The sequence below is a fragment of the Ranitomeya imitator genome, chromosome 1, assembly GCF_032444005.1.
Source record: "Ranitomeya imitator isolate aRanImi1 chromosome 1, aRanImi1.pri, whole genome shotgun sequence".
Lineage (NCBI taxonomy): Eukaryota > Metazoa > Chordata > Amphibia > Anura > Dendrobatidae > Ranitomeya > Ranitomeya imitator.
Window position 1 is genome coordinate 769,257,649 of NC_091282.1, and position 15,566 is coordinate 769,273,214.

The following is a 15,566-nucleotide window of genomic DNA, read 5'->3' on the forward strand; positions in this document are numbered from 1 at the left end:
CCCCCCCGTGCTCCGATCCCGCCCCCCGTGCTCCGATGCCCCCCCCCCGTGCTCCGATGCCCCCCCCCAGTGCTCCGATGCCCCCCCCGTGCCCTAATCTCCCCCCCTTATACTTACCCGGCGTCCGTCCGGCCGTCTTCTCCCTGGGCGCCGCCATCTTGCAAAATGGCGGGCGCATGCGCAGTGCGCCCGCCGAATCTGCCGGCCGGCAGATTCGCTCCAAAGTGCATTTTGATCACTGAGATATAACCTCTCAGTGATCAAAATAAAAAAAATAGTAAATGACACCCCCCCACTTTGTCACCCCCATTGGTAGGGACAATAAAAAAAATTAAGAATTTTTTTTTTTTTTTTCACTAAGGTTAGAATAGGGTTAGGGTTAGGGGTAGGGTTAGGGGTAGGGTTAGGGTTAGGGTTAGGGTTAGGGGTAGGGTTAGGGTTAGGGGTAGGGTTAGGGGTAGGGTTAGGGGTAAGGGTAGGGGTAGGGGTAGGGGTAGGGTTAGGTATTTTCAGCCATTTTAGCCCTAAAAAGCTTCCTAGGAAACACACAGTAAAAAAAGGATAAAAAAACGCATCAAAAAACGCATCAAAAACGGACAAAAAAAGGACCTGCGTTTTCTGCCAAGAGCTGCAGTTTTTTAAAAAAACTGTCCTGAAAAAAAAAGGATGGAAATCCTGAACGTGTGAACATACCCTTACGCTCCACATCGCTCAACAGAGAGATTGTCCACTCCTCTATACCTGATTCTACGGCTCAGGACCTGCTCCTGCCCCACCACCACGTGCCACGTACAGTATTGGTGAGGTCTTGGGCGGCTGCAGGGCCCGGTGTGGTGGCCACTGCTGCAGCTCTCCTGTGTTCAGTGTCTCTGCCCTTTTCCTGCCTCTTACGTATCAGGTGTTTGCTGAGGCGGTTCCGCAGGTGACTTTTGCCCCCGATTTTGCCGTTTGTATTCATGGCGCAGCGTGACAGTGTCGCTGTTATCGCTCTCTTTCTCTCATATTTTCCCCTCTGTACTGTTATTTGTCATATTGTTCGTGCCTTATATTTCACGGAAGCTACGGATAAAAGTCAGTGCACTGGACCCAGGAGCTGACACTCTATGGAGCAGCGACGTCTGGGCTGAGCCTCCTCTTGTTCTCCACTCCCTCCTCATTATTCCCTCCAGTCTGTGCCCTCCTCACACTCACATGAAAGGGAACGAATCCTCCCTGAATGACGGCTCCTTGCGGAAGCCTGTACAGCCCATACCTCACCCCACACAGCTCTGCACAGTGTGGACCCGGCTCTGCACAGCGCATACCTTACCCCACACAGCTCTGCACAGCGTGGACCCGGCTCTGCACAGCGCATACCTTACCCCACACAGCTCTGCACAGCGTGGACCCGGCTCTGCACAGCGCATACCTTACCCCACACAGCTCTGCACAGTGTGGACCCGGCTCTGCACACAGCTCTGCACAGCGTGGACCCAGCTCTGCACAGCGCATACCTTACCCCACACAGCTCTGCACAGTGTGGACCCGGCTCTGCACACAGCTCTGCACAGCGTGGACCCAGCTCTGCACAGTGCATACCTTACCCCACACAGCTCTGCACAGCGTGGACCCGGCTCTGCACACAGCTCTGCACAGCGTGGACCCGGCTCTGCGCACAGCGTGGACCCGGCTCTGCACACAGCTCTGCACAGCGTGGACCCGGCTCTGCACACAGCTCTGCACAGCGTGGACCCGGCTCTGCACAGCGCATACCTTACCCCACACAGCGTGGACCCTGCTCTGCACAGCGCATACCTTACCCCACAGCTCTGCACAGTGTGGACCCGGCTCTGCACACAGCTCTGCACAGCGTGGACCCGGCTCTGCACAGCGCATACCTTACCCCACACAGCTCTGCACAGCGTGGACCCAGCTCTGCACACAGCTCACCTTACCCTACACAGCTCTGCACAGCGTGGACCTGGCTCTGCACACAGCTCACCTTACCCCACACAGCTCTGCACAGTGTGGACCTGGCTCTGCACAGCGTACCTCACCCCACACAGCTCTGCATAGCGCACACCCGGCGGCTCTGTACCGAAGTTGTGTGTCCGGCTGGAGTGGACGGTTCTATGGTCGGTCGGGACTGCTGGAGAAGTTGGAGACTCAGGTAAGTGAGGCTGTGCACCCAGATCCCGGCATAACGGACTGGAAATGCTCAGGTGAGGCAGCAGTGACGCTAGCGGCTATGCAGTTTGGCAATCGTGCGATCAACTCACAGTCCTCCGACTTCATTGCGGGAAACGATGCGTTGCTTGGGACTGTCAGATTTCCGGTGGGGTCCCGGGGTCAGGCGGAGCCGCCGTCCTGCGTCTATCACTCACAACCCTAGTTCTGTGTGGACTCTGGAGCGAGTAATGAGCCGCCACCTGCTCCGCATCCCGCGCTAATGTGCGGCAGATTGTCAGCTCCTCAGACAGGTCACATCTGCTGAAGGGTCATATGATCTGCGTCCGGGGGACCGGCCGTATCGTCACAGCCACATACATCCCCGGAATCGTCAGTGTCATAGAATGGGTGTCTTCAGCTGCCTATCTCTGCGGGGTAATTATGGCTGTGGGGCAAATGTGGCTGGGGGGGAATGATGGCTGCGGGGGCAAATGTGGCTGGGGGTAAATATGGCTGGGGGTAATTATGGCTGTGGGGCAAATGTGGCTGGGGGGGAATGATGGCTGCCGGGGCAAATGTGGCTGCGGGGGCAAATGTGGCTGGGGGTAATTATGGCTGCGGGGGCAAATGTGGCTGGGGGAGAATGATGGCTGGGGGGGCAAATGTGGCTGGGGGTAATTATGGCTGGGGGTAATTATGGCTGTGGGGGCAAATGTGGCTGGGGGGGAATGATGGCTGCGGGGCAAATGTGGCTGGGGGTAATTATGGCTGTGGGGCAAATGTGGCTGGGGGGGGAATGATGGCTGCGGGGGCAAATGTGGCTGGGAGAGAATGATGGCTGCGGGGGCAAATGTAGCTGGGTGTAAATATGGCTGGGGGGGCAAATGTGGCTGGGGGTAATTATGGCTGCGGGGGCAAATGTGGCTGGGGGTAAATATGGCTGCGGGGGCAAATGTGGCTGGGGGTAAATATGGGTGCTGGGGGTAATTGTAGCTGGGGGTAAATATGGCTGCGGGGGCAAATGTGGTGGCTGGGGGTAATTATGGCTGTGGGGGCAAATGACTGTGCTGTGGGCTATATGTGGCTGCAAGGGCAAATGTGGCGGGGATGGGTCACTGTGGCAGGGTGCTGGCAACTATAGCGGGGGAAGGCCTGTGTCTGCTGGGGGGGTGGGGGAGGGGAAGGCCTGTGCCTCTGTGGACGATGCCAGGGCACGCAGGGCCCACAGCCTTTGGCTCGGGCTGAATCGGCCATTGTGAGGGCGCCGAGGGCAGCGGATGTTCTGACTCATGTCGCTGCTGGGCTTCGGGCTGCCCCACATTCAGTGCTGTCACATTATCCTCTCTGCGCCAACTTGCCTCCACACCAGAAAAACCTGTTCTGTCACTAGTGAAAAGAATTTAAAGTGGAATCACAGTGGAGAAAAAGATGGAACCAAGTACAGACCCGCTGCCCCGACGTAAGACAGGAAATCTATTCCAGGGAACTGCTCAAAGTGCAATCTTGTAAACGTAAGATCAGAATCACTGCAGTGCAGGACACACAGTGCAGTTTTGACACTTTTTGGATTTGGATCACCCCCACGTAAGGGCAATGGGATACTCGGTACCAGGTCCTTCAATTCCCTCAGCGAGAATGTCACGGTGGCCCGACCCGGACCATGGCCCTATGAGGGGCGCCCAATAAGGCTATGTGCACACTTTCAGGATTTCTTGCAGAAAATTCCTGAGAAAAACTGGACATTTTCTGCAAGAAATCCGCAAGAAAACTGCATGTGTTTTTGCCACGTTTTTTTTCCGGACACTTCCCAATGCATTTTTGTAGTGGGAAATCTGCAAAAAAAATGCAAAATTAATGAACATGCTGCGGTTTTTACCGCGATGCGTTTTTTTCACGGAAAAAAACGCATCATGTGCACAAAACATGCGGAATTCATTCTAAATGATGGCATGCTTATTGTATGCGGTTGTTTTGCAGTTTTATAGCGTTTTTATCGGGAAAAACCGCGAAAAAACCGCAACGTGTGCACACAGCCTCAAAGGCAAAGTTCTTAGATAACGGTAGTGTTCGTGACGCCACCTGTGGTATTCGGTCAGAGTGACCGACGCTGCTCAGGGGTCCACTGGGGTGATGTTATGGCAGCTTGATGGTATACCTTCCCACAGGTGAAGTATTTCCCCAGGGCTTCCCAGAAGTGTAGATGGTGATGGTGGATGATGTAAGGCGCAGTGAATAACGAGGACACAATGGGTGCAGTCTCTTTACCTTTACTGAAGGCTTCAGCATCCACAGTCCAGAGTGCCGGATGACAGGGTAGGCAGAGTCTGATGGCAATTCCAGAGTCCCCTTGTCCAGGTGGAAATCAGTAACCTTCCCCTTGCGCACAGTAACATAGTAGGTCCCTATTTGCATAAGCTACCATAAGGTCCTCACTCCTGTTACTTCTCTCTCTCTGTCCCCCAGATGGATAGGACAAACCCTTATGACGGTGGTGGCCTGAGGCTATTTTATAGGGACCCTAGTGACGCCCCTCCTCCGCAATTGCCACCGTGTCTGCTTAGGTGTTTAGGTCGGACAGCCAACTTGGAATCGACTGCCCTGCCGGTCTCTGAAGTAAAGCGTAGAGTCTATTACTCCCTCGGTGTTCCGGCCACCGGGTCTGCGCTTCAGATGGAGGCAGCCTGCTTCTAGCTGGTCTCCCACCGATGTTTCACTCCTGTTGCTATGACTTCTTTTCTCACTCACTACAGCACAATTCCTTTCGTGTCCTTTCTTAGGATGCAGGCGCAGCTCCGTGTCCTTCTTTTCATCCTCCTCAGACTACAGTCTGGTTCTGACCAGGGATCACCCCAGCCAGCTCGACCTGGAGCCCTTTCCTCGTCGGCCCACCCAGCCAGGAACTCTCTCCTCCGAATGACTGACTTCCTAACCAACCCACCAGTTTTACCCTGTGTGAGGAGTGGCCTAGTGAAAAGAACCCTTAGCTCCCCCTGGTGGACTGGCGTGCGAAGTGTGTGTGTGGCTGTGATACCTGGCAGGGTGAACTCCTTTGGTGCCATCAGACGTAACATTACTGCATTACTGCAACGACCAGGACTCTGGGGCGCTGCACTTTCACAAGCAGGATGTACTGAGTGCGGTTTTTATTGTCTGTTTTGTAGCGCAATCATTATTGGTGATCCACATTTATTGTGTTTGGGTCTGTGAGGAGCTGGCCACTTACTAAAGACTATTGGACGAACGGATGTAGAGCGGAGTCCATGGCTCTAAGGGATGTAGACTTTTTCCAGCACATATTGTGTTTTATTAGAGATTTGCTTGCTCGTCAGTTCAGCCTCAGAAATCAATGTTTCCATTCAGTGACAATAAGCAGAGGAAGACGTGCAGGTTGAATTTTATGCATACATAAAGGTACCGTCACACATAACGATATCGTTAACGATATCGTTGCTTTTTGTGACGTAGCAACGATATCGTTAACGAAATCGTTATGCGTGACAGCGACCAACGATCAGGCCCCTGCTGGGAGATCGTTGGTCGCTGGGAAAAGTCCAGAACTTTATTTCGTCGCTGGACTCCCTGCAGACATCGCTGGATCGGCGTGTGTGACGCCGATTCAGCGATGTCTTCACTGGTAACAAGGGTAAACATCGGGTTACTAAGCGCAGGGCCGCGCTTAGTAACCCGATGTTTACCCTGGTTACCATTGTAAATGTAAAAACAAACAAACAGTACATACTTACATTCCGGTGTCTGTCTCCCGGCCTCAGCTTCCTGCACTGACTGTGAGCGCCGGCCGGCCGTAAAGCACAGCGGTGACGTCACCGCTCTGCTTTACGGCCGACCCAGCGCTGACACAGTGCAGGGAAGCTGAGGCCGGGAGACAGACACCGGAATGTAAGTATGTACTGTTTGTTTGTTTTTACATTTACAATGGTAACCAGGGTAAACATCGTGTTACTAAGCGCGGCCCTGCGCTTAGTAACCCGATGTTTACCCTGGTTACCAGGGGACTTCGGCATCGTTGGTCGCTGGAGAGCTGTCTGTGTGACAGCTCTCCAGCGACCACACAGCGACGAAACAGCGACACTGCAGCGATCGGCATCGTTGCCTATATCGCTGCAGCGTCGCTTAATGTGACGGTACCTTAAGAACAAACCCAAGAGTAGTAATCAAGCAACTCTATCATTCCATTGTTCTTCCAGCCATGAAGGTACCTTCACACATAACGATATTGTTAACGATATCGTTGCTATTTGTGACGTAGCAACGATATCGTTAATGAAATCGTTCTGTGTGACAGCGACCAACGATCAGGCCCCTGCTGGGAGATCGTTGGTCGCTGAACAAAGTCCAGAACTTTATTTCGTCGCTGGACTCCCTGGAGACATCGCTGGATCGGCGTGTGTGACACCGATCCAGCGATGTCTTCACTGGTAACCAGGGTAAACATCGGGTAATTAAGCGCAGGGCCGCGCTTAGTAACCCGATGTTTACCCTGGATACCATCCTAAAAGTAAAAAAAACAAACACTAGATACTTACCTACCGCTGTCTGTCCTCCAGCGCTGTGCTCTGCACTCCTCCTGTATTGGCTGTGAGCCGGAAAGCAGAGCGGTGACGTCACCGCTCTGCTTTCCGGCTCACAGACAGTACAGGAGGAGTGCAGAGCGCAGCGCTGGAGGACAGACAGCGGTAGGTAAGTATGTAGTGTTTGTTTTTTTTACTTTTAGGATGGTATCCAGGGTAAACATCGGGTTACTAAGCGCGGCCCTGCGCTTAGTTACCCGATGTTTACCCTGGTTACCGGCATCGTTGGTCGCTGGAGAGCGGTCTGTGTGACAGCTCTCCAGTGACCAAACAGCGACGCTGCAGCGATCCGAATCATTGTCGGTATCGCTGCAGCGTCGCTTAATGTGAAGGGGCCTTTAGTCTCATTGTGTTGATGGAGATCGTAGACCCTGGGGAGCCGTCACTACAGGGGTCTCACATGCAGTCCAGGTAATGGGCTTATGGAATATTCTTCATTATTTGAGCTAAAAGCAAATGTTTAAGGGGGAAGGAGGAAAAGAAGCCACATGGTTAGTCGGTTGTAGGAATTGGGTTGAGGGGAGAGGATCTAGAAGACTGAGGTCCTGGAGCCATGGATGGATGGCCTATGGAGTTTGGAAATCAGTTGCTGGCTGGGCTGGTTCCCAATGCTATGGCTGAGGGATCTGTCATCTGCATTTCTCAAACTTTCTTAGGCTACGTTCACATTAGCGTTGTGCGTCGGCGACGCAACGGCGACGCAACACGCGACGCACCAAAAACGCGCGCAAAAACGCTGCGTTTTGCGACGCGTGCGTCGTTTTTTGACGAAAATCGGACGCACGAAAAATGCAACTTGTTGCATTTTCGTGCGTCCGACGCTAGCGTCGAAAACGACGCACATGTCGAAAAACGCAAACAAAAAAACGCACGCGTCCCCTATGTTAAACATAGGGGCGCGTCGCCGCTGCGTCGCCGACGCAACAGCGACGCACATTAGCGTAACGCTAATGTGAACGTAGCTTTAAGGACTATTGCTGCTGGATACATGGGAGTTGTGTTTGTCCTCTGGAGGAGCATGGACTGACTACAGACTATACTGGGGGGAGATACAAAATCTGTGGCCCAAACAAAAGTTTGAAAACCGTAAATATTGCCTGGTACGGGGAAAATGTGACTATGAGCCCCAGGGAAGGGAATCTTGTGGACTGGGGGGTGGGCAATGTCTTTTGGTCATCTACCTTGATTTGTTGTAAAACCATTGACATAAGCTCAGTCCCCTCCACCCAATGAGCCGGGTACTGGAGAGCACACAAGCTCAGTCACCTCCAACTAATGAGCTCAGTACTGGAGGACACATGCTCAGTCACCACCACCTGATGAGCCATGTGCCGGAGAACACACAAGCTCAGGTACCTCCACCTAATGAGTCAATTACTGGAGGACACACACACACTCAGTCTCCTCCACCTAATGAACTGAGTACTGTAGAGCACACGCTCAGTCACAACCACCTGATGAGCTGAGTGCTGGTGGCCACACACACACACTCAATCACCATCTAATGAGCCAAGTACTAGACGACACATGCGAAGTCCCCTCCACCCAATGAGCTGAGTACTGGAAGACAGACAAGCTCAGTCACCTTTAACTAATGATCTGAGAATTGAAGGACACATATGCTCAGTCACATCCTCCTATTGAGCCAAGTGCAAGAGGACACATATGCTTAGTCCCCTCCAAATAATGAACTTATAGGGAAGGTACCGCATTTGTAGATCATTAATAAATCACTGTAATGTAGCATAACATGCTGCTATAAGCAAGTTTGAAATGCATGTGAAACAGATTTCATGTGTTATATGAGTTTAAAGAATGCACTGAGGGCTGACATCTTGGTTTTGCAGCAGTAGCAGGGCACTATCAGTGTCAGATTACGGCACCCCATGGACATAGGGTCAGCGCCGGTCTATTATCTCCTATCTGTAACATTGCAGCAGCATTAGCAGTGAGCTGGGCACGCCTCTGTGGGCTGCACAACTCACTTCACTACTGTAGGTGTGACTAGCTGCCATTTTATTATAGCCCTGTGCTATCTGCCGAGCTCCACTTACTCTCTATCGCAGTACAGAAGAAGCCCTCACTGCTCCTCTGTACTCCAAGCAGGCACACATCCTCTGCTCCTCACACGCTGCCCTGTGTGCTTCTCCTGCTGTGTCTCTGCCTCCCCCTCACACACAGTCCCTGTGATCTCTGGTAAGCTGCACTCAAAGCCTGCAGAGAGGGAGGTGGGGGATTGCTGCTAACAGTAAAGCTTCTAAATCTTACTATAGCTGCTTGAGGTCTAAAACGGAAAATGCTCCCCCTAGTGGTAAATATGTATATTTGTAGAAAAATATATATTTTTCATATAGAAATGTTTGCAAACAGTGCAAACATTGCATTAATACATTTTAATTACTATTTTAAGCTTAATTTCACAAAAAAAACAAAATGCAAGAAAACTGGTGGCACCTTCCCTTTAAAGGGAACCTGTCACTTGAATTTGGCGGGACCGGTTTTCGGTCATATGGGCGGAGTTTTCAGGTGTTTGATTCACCCTTTCCTTACCCGCTGGCTGCATGCTGGCCGCAATATTGGATTGAAGTTCATTCTCTGTCCTCCGTAGTACACGCCTGCGCAAGGCATGGCTGAAGATTGTTCCCTCCAAATTCAGGTGAGTCCCTTTAATACTGGATGACATGCTCAGTCACCACTACCTGATGAGCAGAGTGCTGGAGGATGCAAATGCTCAGTCACCACTTAATGAGCCAAGTGCTGGATGACACCCACACTCAATCACTTCCACCTAATGAGCAGAGTGCTGGAGGACACATACGCTCAGTCACCTTGCCTGGTGAGCAGAGTGCTTTAAGACACACATGCTCAATCACCTCCATGAATGCACCACATGCTGAAGGACACACACGGTCACCTGCACCAAATGAGCCAAGAATTGAATGACACCACACGCTCAGTCACCTCCGTCTGATGAGCCAAGTGCTAGAGGACAGACAAGCTCAGTCACCTCTGTTGTGAATTCCGTTCTTGGGCTCCCTCCAATGGTTGTAAGTGGCACTTTTGTGAGTTCTGCTCTTGGGCTCCCTCTTGTGGTTTCAAGTGGTATGGCTGCTCCTTGGAGTTAGCTGTCATCAGCTGCCTCCACTTATCTTCTCTTCTGCTCGGCTATTTAGGTCTGGCTGTTCCTTCAGCTAGTGCCACTTGTAAATGGTTCCAGGTTGGATTCACATCTCTTTGGATTTCCCTGTTTTCCTGACCAGTTCAGCAAAGCTAAGTTCTTACTTGCTCTGTTCTGTTCACAGATTGTGGACTTATCCGTTCAGTGCTTTCTATGTTTGTCCAGCTTATCAGTATGAATTAATTCTGTCTTGCTGGAAGCTCTGGGAAGCAGATTTACCCTCCACACCTTTAGTCAGGTGTGGAGATTTTTAGTAAACTCTGCGTGGATTTTTGTAGTGTTTTATACTGACCGCACAGTATTCCATCCTGTCCTATCTATCAAGCTAGACTGGCCTCCTGTGCTCATCCTGGTTTCATTCTGTGTATGTCTTTTTCCCTCTCCACTCACAGTCATTATTTGTGGGGGGCTAATCTATCCTTTGGGGATTTTCTCTGAGGCAAGATAGTTTTCCTGCTTCTGTCTTTAGGGGTAGTTAGCTCTTAGGCTGTGACGAGATGCATAGGGAGAGTTAGGAGCATTCCACGGCTGCTTCTAGTGTTGTGTTGAGCTTAGGGACTGCGGTCAGTACAGTTACCACTTCCTTCAGAGCTCGTTCCATGTTGCTCCTAGACCACCGCATCATAACACACCTCCCCATGATGAGCCAAGTAGCCAAGTACTGGAGGACACACAAGTTTAGACACCACCTAATGAGCCCAGTACTGGAAGACACGCTCAGTCACCTACAATCAATGAGCTGAGTACTGGAGGAAACACTCGGTCAATACCACTGATAAGCCTAGTGCTGGAGGACACACATGCTCAGAAACCTCCATCTAATGAGCCAAGTGTTGAATGACACCTGCTCAGTCACTTCCACCTCAGGAGCCGAGTGCTGGAGGACACACAAGCTCAGGTACCTCCACCTAATGAGCCGAGTACTGGACACCGCGTACACTGTCACTGTCACCTAATGAGCCTGGTACTGGAGAACACACAAGCTCAGTCACCTCCAACTAATGAGCCAAGTGCTGGAGGGCACATATGCTCAGTCACCTCCACCTCATGAGCCAAGTGCTGGAGGACACACACACTCAGTCCCCTCCAAGTAATGAGCTGAGTACTGGAAGAAACATGCTCAGTCACCACCACCTGATGAGTAGAGTGCTGGAGGACACGCATTCTCAGTCACCTCCACTTAATGAGCCAAGTGCTGGAGGACACACGCGCAGTCACCTCTACCAAATGAGCCGAGCACTGGATGACACCACATTCTCAATCACCTCCATCTGATGAGCCAAGTTCTAGAGGACAGACAAGCTCAGTCACCTCCCCATGATGAGCTGAGTGCTGGAGGACACACACGCTCTATCACCTCCAACTAATGAGCCGAGTGCTAGAGGACACATGCTCAGTCACATCCTCCTAATAAGCCGAATCCTGGAGGATAGACAAGCTTAGTCACCTTCACCTGATGAGCCAAGTTCTGGAGGACACACGCTTGGTCACCACCACCTGATAAGTGGAGTGCAGGGGGACACACATGCTCAGTCATCTACCCCTGATTAGCTGAGTCCTGGAAGACACACATGCTCAGTCACTTTCCACAGCCAAGTGTCTGCATAGCGATCCTCTGTTTACTGTAGAGCAGCCAATAGAAATAGTGTTCTGCCTGTTTATCCAGAGACCCTTCAGCAGCTTATATATAGATTACTATAAAAAGAAAGTCCTATATTTCAGGACTTTTAGTATAATATTTTTTTGTCACCACTTTAGAGGCTGAAGACTGCTTTGCATCCTTGTGTTAATGCACATTTCATGCGAATAAGAGAGAAAACGTTTTATTTGCTTTTCATCATCTGCAGCTTGCATACATACATTATAATACACTGCAAGCTGCTCAGGGTTGTATTCTCCTTCACAAATTTAATCTCAATATCAAATCAATCCACAAATAAGTTTAGGCTGCTTTCACAATATGCAGACAAGTTGCTTTTTGCCGCAATTCTTGAATACCAAAGAAGCAGAAAGAGGGTAGGAAAGATCCAATGGCTGGATGTTCTAAAGGACAGAAATGTCCAAGATGAATTGGAGATTGTGCAGTGAGAATTTCATTTAGCAAAATCTGTAACAACCACGAAAAGAAGGGAGAACTGGAAGCATTTAACGAGACCAGAATATATGAATACAGAACTTAATTACTTGTTAAAAAGGACAAAAGAAATGTGTATTAAATGGAAATGGGGGCATATGTAAATAAGAATATAATGCTGTCTGCAGGGAATGCAGTGCATGAGTTAGAAGAGCTAAAGCCAGTAATGAAGCGAGGCTTGCAAGGGGGACCAAAAGCAGTAAAAAAAAGATTTTGGGGGTATGCTAAAGGAAAAGAAAAATCAAAGATGTTATAGGATCTTTAAAAGATGAAAAGGGTAAAGTGGTCAAAAATGATAAGTCAAACTTTTAAATTCTTATTTTGCATCCATGTTGTCTAAGAAAACAAATGTAACATCAACTGATCTTCAATGTGCCATCGAAGGAATAAAAGAATCCACACTATCAATAAACGGAGAGATGGTGAGGGAACACTTGGCTAATTTATATGAATGTAAATCTCCTGGTCCAGGTGAATTACATCCTGGGGTACTGAAAGAGTTAGCAGAGGAAACTACAGAACCACTAGCCAGAATCTTTATAAAATCCTGGAGAACAGGAGAAGTCCCAGAAGATTGGAGAAGGGCAAATGTTGTCCCTATCTTCAAAAAAAGAAAGAAGATGGAACCAGGAAATTACAGGCCAGTGAGCCCTACTTCTATAACAGGAAAGATCTGTTATAGACAAATCTAATTTCCTTCTATGATGAAATCACTGACTGGATGGATTAGGGAATTGACCAGTGAGTGGAACAGGCTGGCACAAGAGGTGGTGAGTTCTTCAATGGAAGTCTTCAGAGGCTGGACAGACATCTGTCTCAAATGGTTTAGTCAATCCTGCATGGAGCAGGGGGTTGGACACGATGACCCTGGAGGTCCCTTCCAATTCTAACATTCTAGGGTTCTATAAAACAACATATTAAAGAATATAGCTTAGCTTATGTGTTGGGACTGACAAGGAAAGGCCTCAAGCAGCTTGCAATGCGCTGTGTCTCCTGGAAGCCACTGGTACCAAATAGTTAAAAATCTTAATAAAAAAACAATTAGAGATTTTTTTCACATGATACATGCAATGCAGAGAAGTCAATAGCTGTTATATTCCTGATGTGTGGTGGTCTCTGCCCTCCAGGCTCCTGGGTCTCCTACTGTGGAAGAGTCTGTCACCAGCCCTGACCATAGAAATGGTGGAGATCGGTACAGGAACTAGCACTGATATTTCTGGTCTCTGTCTGTTCTGAGTTCTTCATTGTAGTGACAGATCTTCTGATTTGTGTCTTGCATTGAGTAGTCGCTGTCTGGAGATTTCCTGCTCAGACATTGCAGCATATATCAGGACGTATCTCAGAGCTAAGGATATTTCATACTTAGTGGCACCAGCAGGAAGGTGGATACAGACCTCTATAGGAAGAGCTAGACCAGATGACTATATACCTGTATAAGCGTATATCTCTGCCTGTATACATATACTGTTGTGTGAAAGTGTCTGCCCTTTCCTGATTTCCTACTCTTTTGCATGTTTGTCACTCTTAAATGTTTCTGATCACCAAACAAATGTAAATATTAGACAAAGATAACACAAGTAACACAAAATGCAGTTTATAAATTAAGGTCTTTATTATTAAAGGGAACCTGTCACCAGGTTTGGCCAATAGAAGATACGACCATCGCCTTTCAGGGCTTATGTACAGCATTCTATAATACTGTAGATAAGCCCCTGATCTGACCTGTAAGAGAAGAGAAATAAAATTTATTATACTCACCTGCAGGGCGGTCCTGTCCGATGGGTGTCGCAGGTCCGCGGCCTCCCATCTTCTTATGATTGCCGCCCTCCTGCTTGCTTCATGGCTCCCTGGCATCGCGCTCCTGCCCAGGTGTACTTATCTGCACTGTTGAGGGCAGAGCAAAGTACTGCAGTACCCAGGCGGTGGGAAAGGTCAAAGAGGCCCTGCGCACTGCAGTACTTTGCTCTGCCACCAACACGGCAGATAAGTATGCCTGTACAGGAGCACGATGCCAGGGAGCCATGAAGCAAGCAGGAGGGCAGCGATCATAAGAAGATGGGAGACGCCGGACCTGGACCTGCGACACCCATCGGACCGGACCGCACTGCAGGTGAGTATAATAAAAGTTATTTTTATTCTCTTTCAGGTCGGATCGGGGACTTATCTACAGCATTATAGAATGCTGTATATAAGCCCTGAAAGGCGGTGACCGTATGTTATATCGGCCAAACCTGGTACCCGGTTCCCTTCAAGGGAAAAAGAAATCCAAACCTTCAGGTCCCTGTGTGAAAAAGCGATTGCCCCCTAAACCTTATAACGGTGCCAGCCGCCCTTAGCAGAGACAACTGCAATCAAGTGTCTGTGATAACTGGCAAAGAGTCTTTTACAACACTCTGGAGGAATTTTGTCCACTTATCTTTGCAAAATTGTTGCAATTCAGCCAAATTGGAGGTTTCCAACCACGAACCACCTTTTTAAGGTAATGCAACAGCATCTCATTCAGATTAAGGTCAGGATTTTGACTAGAATACTCCAAAGTCTTAATTTTGTTTTTCTTTAGCCATTCAGAGATGGGCTTGCTGGTGTGCTTTGGATCATTGTCCTGCTGCATAACCCAAGTGCACTTCAGCTTGAGGTCATGAACAGATGACCGGATATTCTCCTTCAGGATTTTTTTGGTAGACAGCAGAATTCATTGTTCCATTTTACCATAGCAAGTCTCCAGGTCCTGAAGCTGCAAAACAGCCCTAGACCATCACATTGTACTGTTGGTATGATGCTTCTTTTCTGAAATAATGTGTTACTTCTACCCCAGATATAATGGGACATACACCTTCCCAAAAGATCAACTTTTGTCTCGTCAGTCCACAGAGTGTTCTCCTGCAGTTCTTTGGATGTTGTTGTGGGGTCTTTTGTGATGTCTTGGATGAGTCGTCGCTGCAGTCTTAAGGTACCTTCACACATAACGATATTGTTAACGATATCGTTGCTATTTGTGACGTAGCAACGATATCGTTAATGAAATCGTTATGTGTGACAGCGACCAACGATCAGGCCCCTGCTGGGAGATCGTTGGTTGCTGAAGAAAGTCCAGAACTTTATTTCGTCGCTGGACTCCTGCTGACATCGCTGGATCGGCGTGTGTGACACCGATCCAGCGATGTCTTCACTGGTAACCAGGGTAAACATCGGGTAACTAAGCGCAGGGCCGCGCTTAGTAACCCGATGTTTACCCTGGTTACCATGCTAAAAGTAAAAAAAAAAAAACACTAGATACTTACCTAACGCTGTCTGTCCTCCAGCGCTGTGCTATGCACTCCTCCTGTACTGGCTGTGAGCCGGAAAGCAGAGCGGTGACGTCACCTCTCTGCTTTCCGGCTCACAGCCAGTACAGGAGGAGAGCAGAGAAGCAGAGCGCAGCGCTGGAGGACAGACAGCGGTAGGTAAGTATCTAGTGTTTGTTTTTTTTTACTTTTAGCATGGTAACCAGGGTAAACATCGGGTTACTAAGCGCGGC

General features: G+C 49.4%; 1 protein-coding gene across 2 annotated transcripts in view; it reads left to right on the forward strand.

The window, feature by feature from the left end:
• STON2 (stonin 2) overlaps window positions 1–15,566 on the forward strand; it is a 189,844-nt gene that overhangs the window by 135,616 nt on the left and 38,662 nt on the right. The window contains exon 1 of one of the 2 annotated variants that reach the window (XM_069735738.1): window positions 1,267–2,149. The exons of the other annotated variant lie outside the window; for it this stretch is intronic. The gene's annotated coding sequence lies outside the window, so the exon portion shown is untranslated. Of the gene's footprint in view, window positions 1–1,266; window positions 2,150–15,566 lie in introns of those variants that run through there. 2 annotated transcript variants of the gene reach the window in all.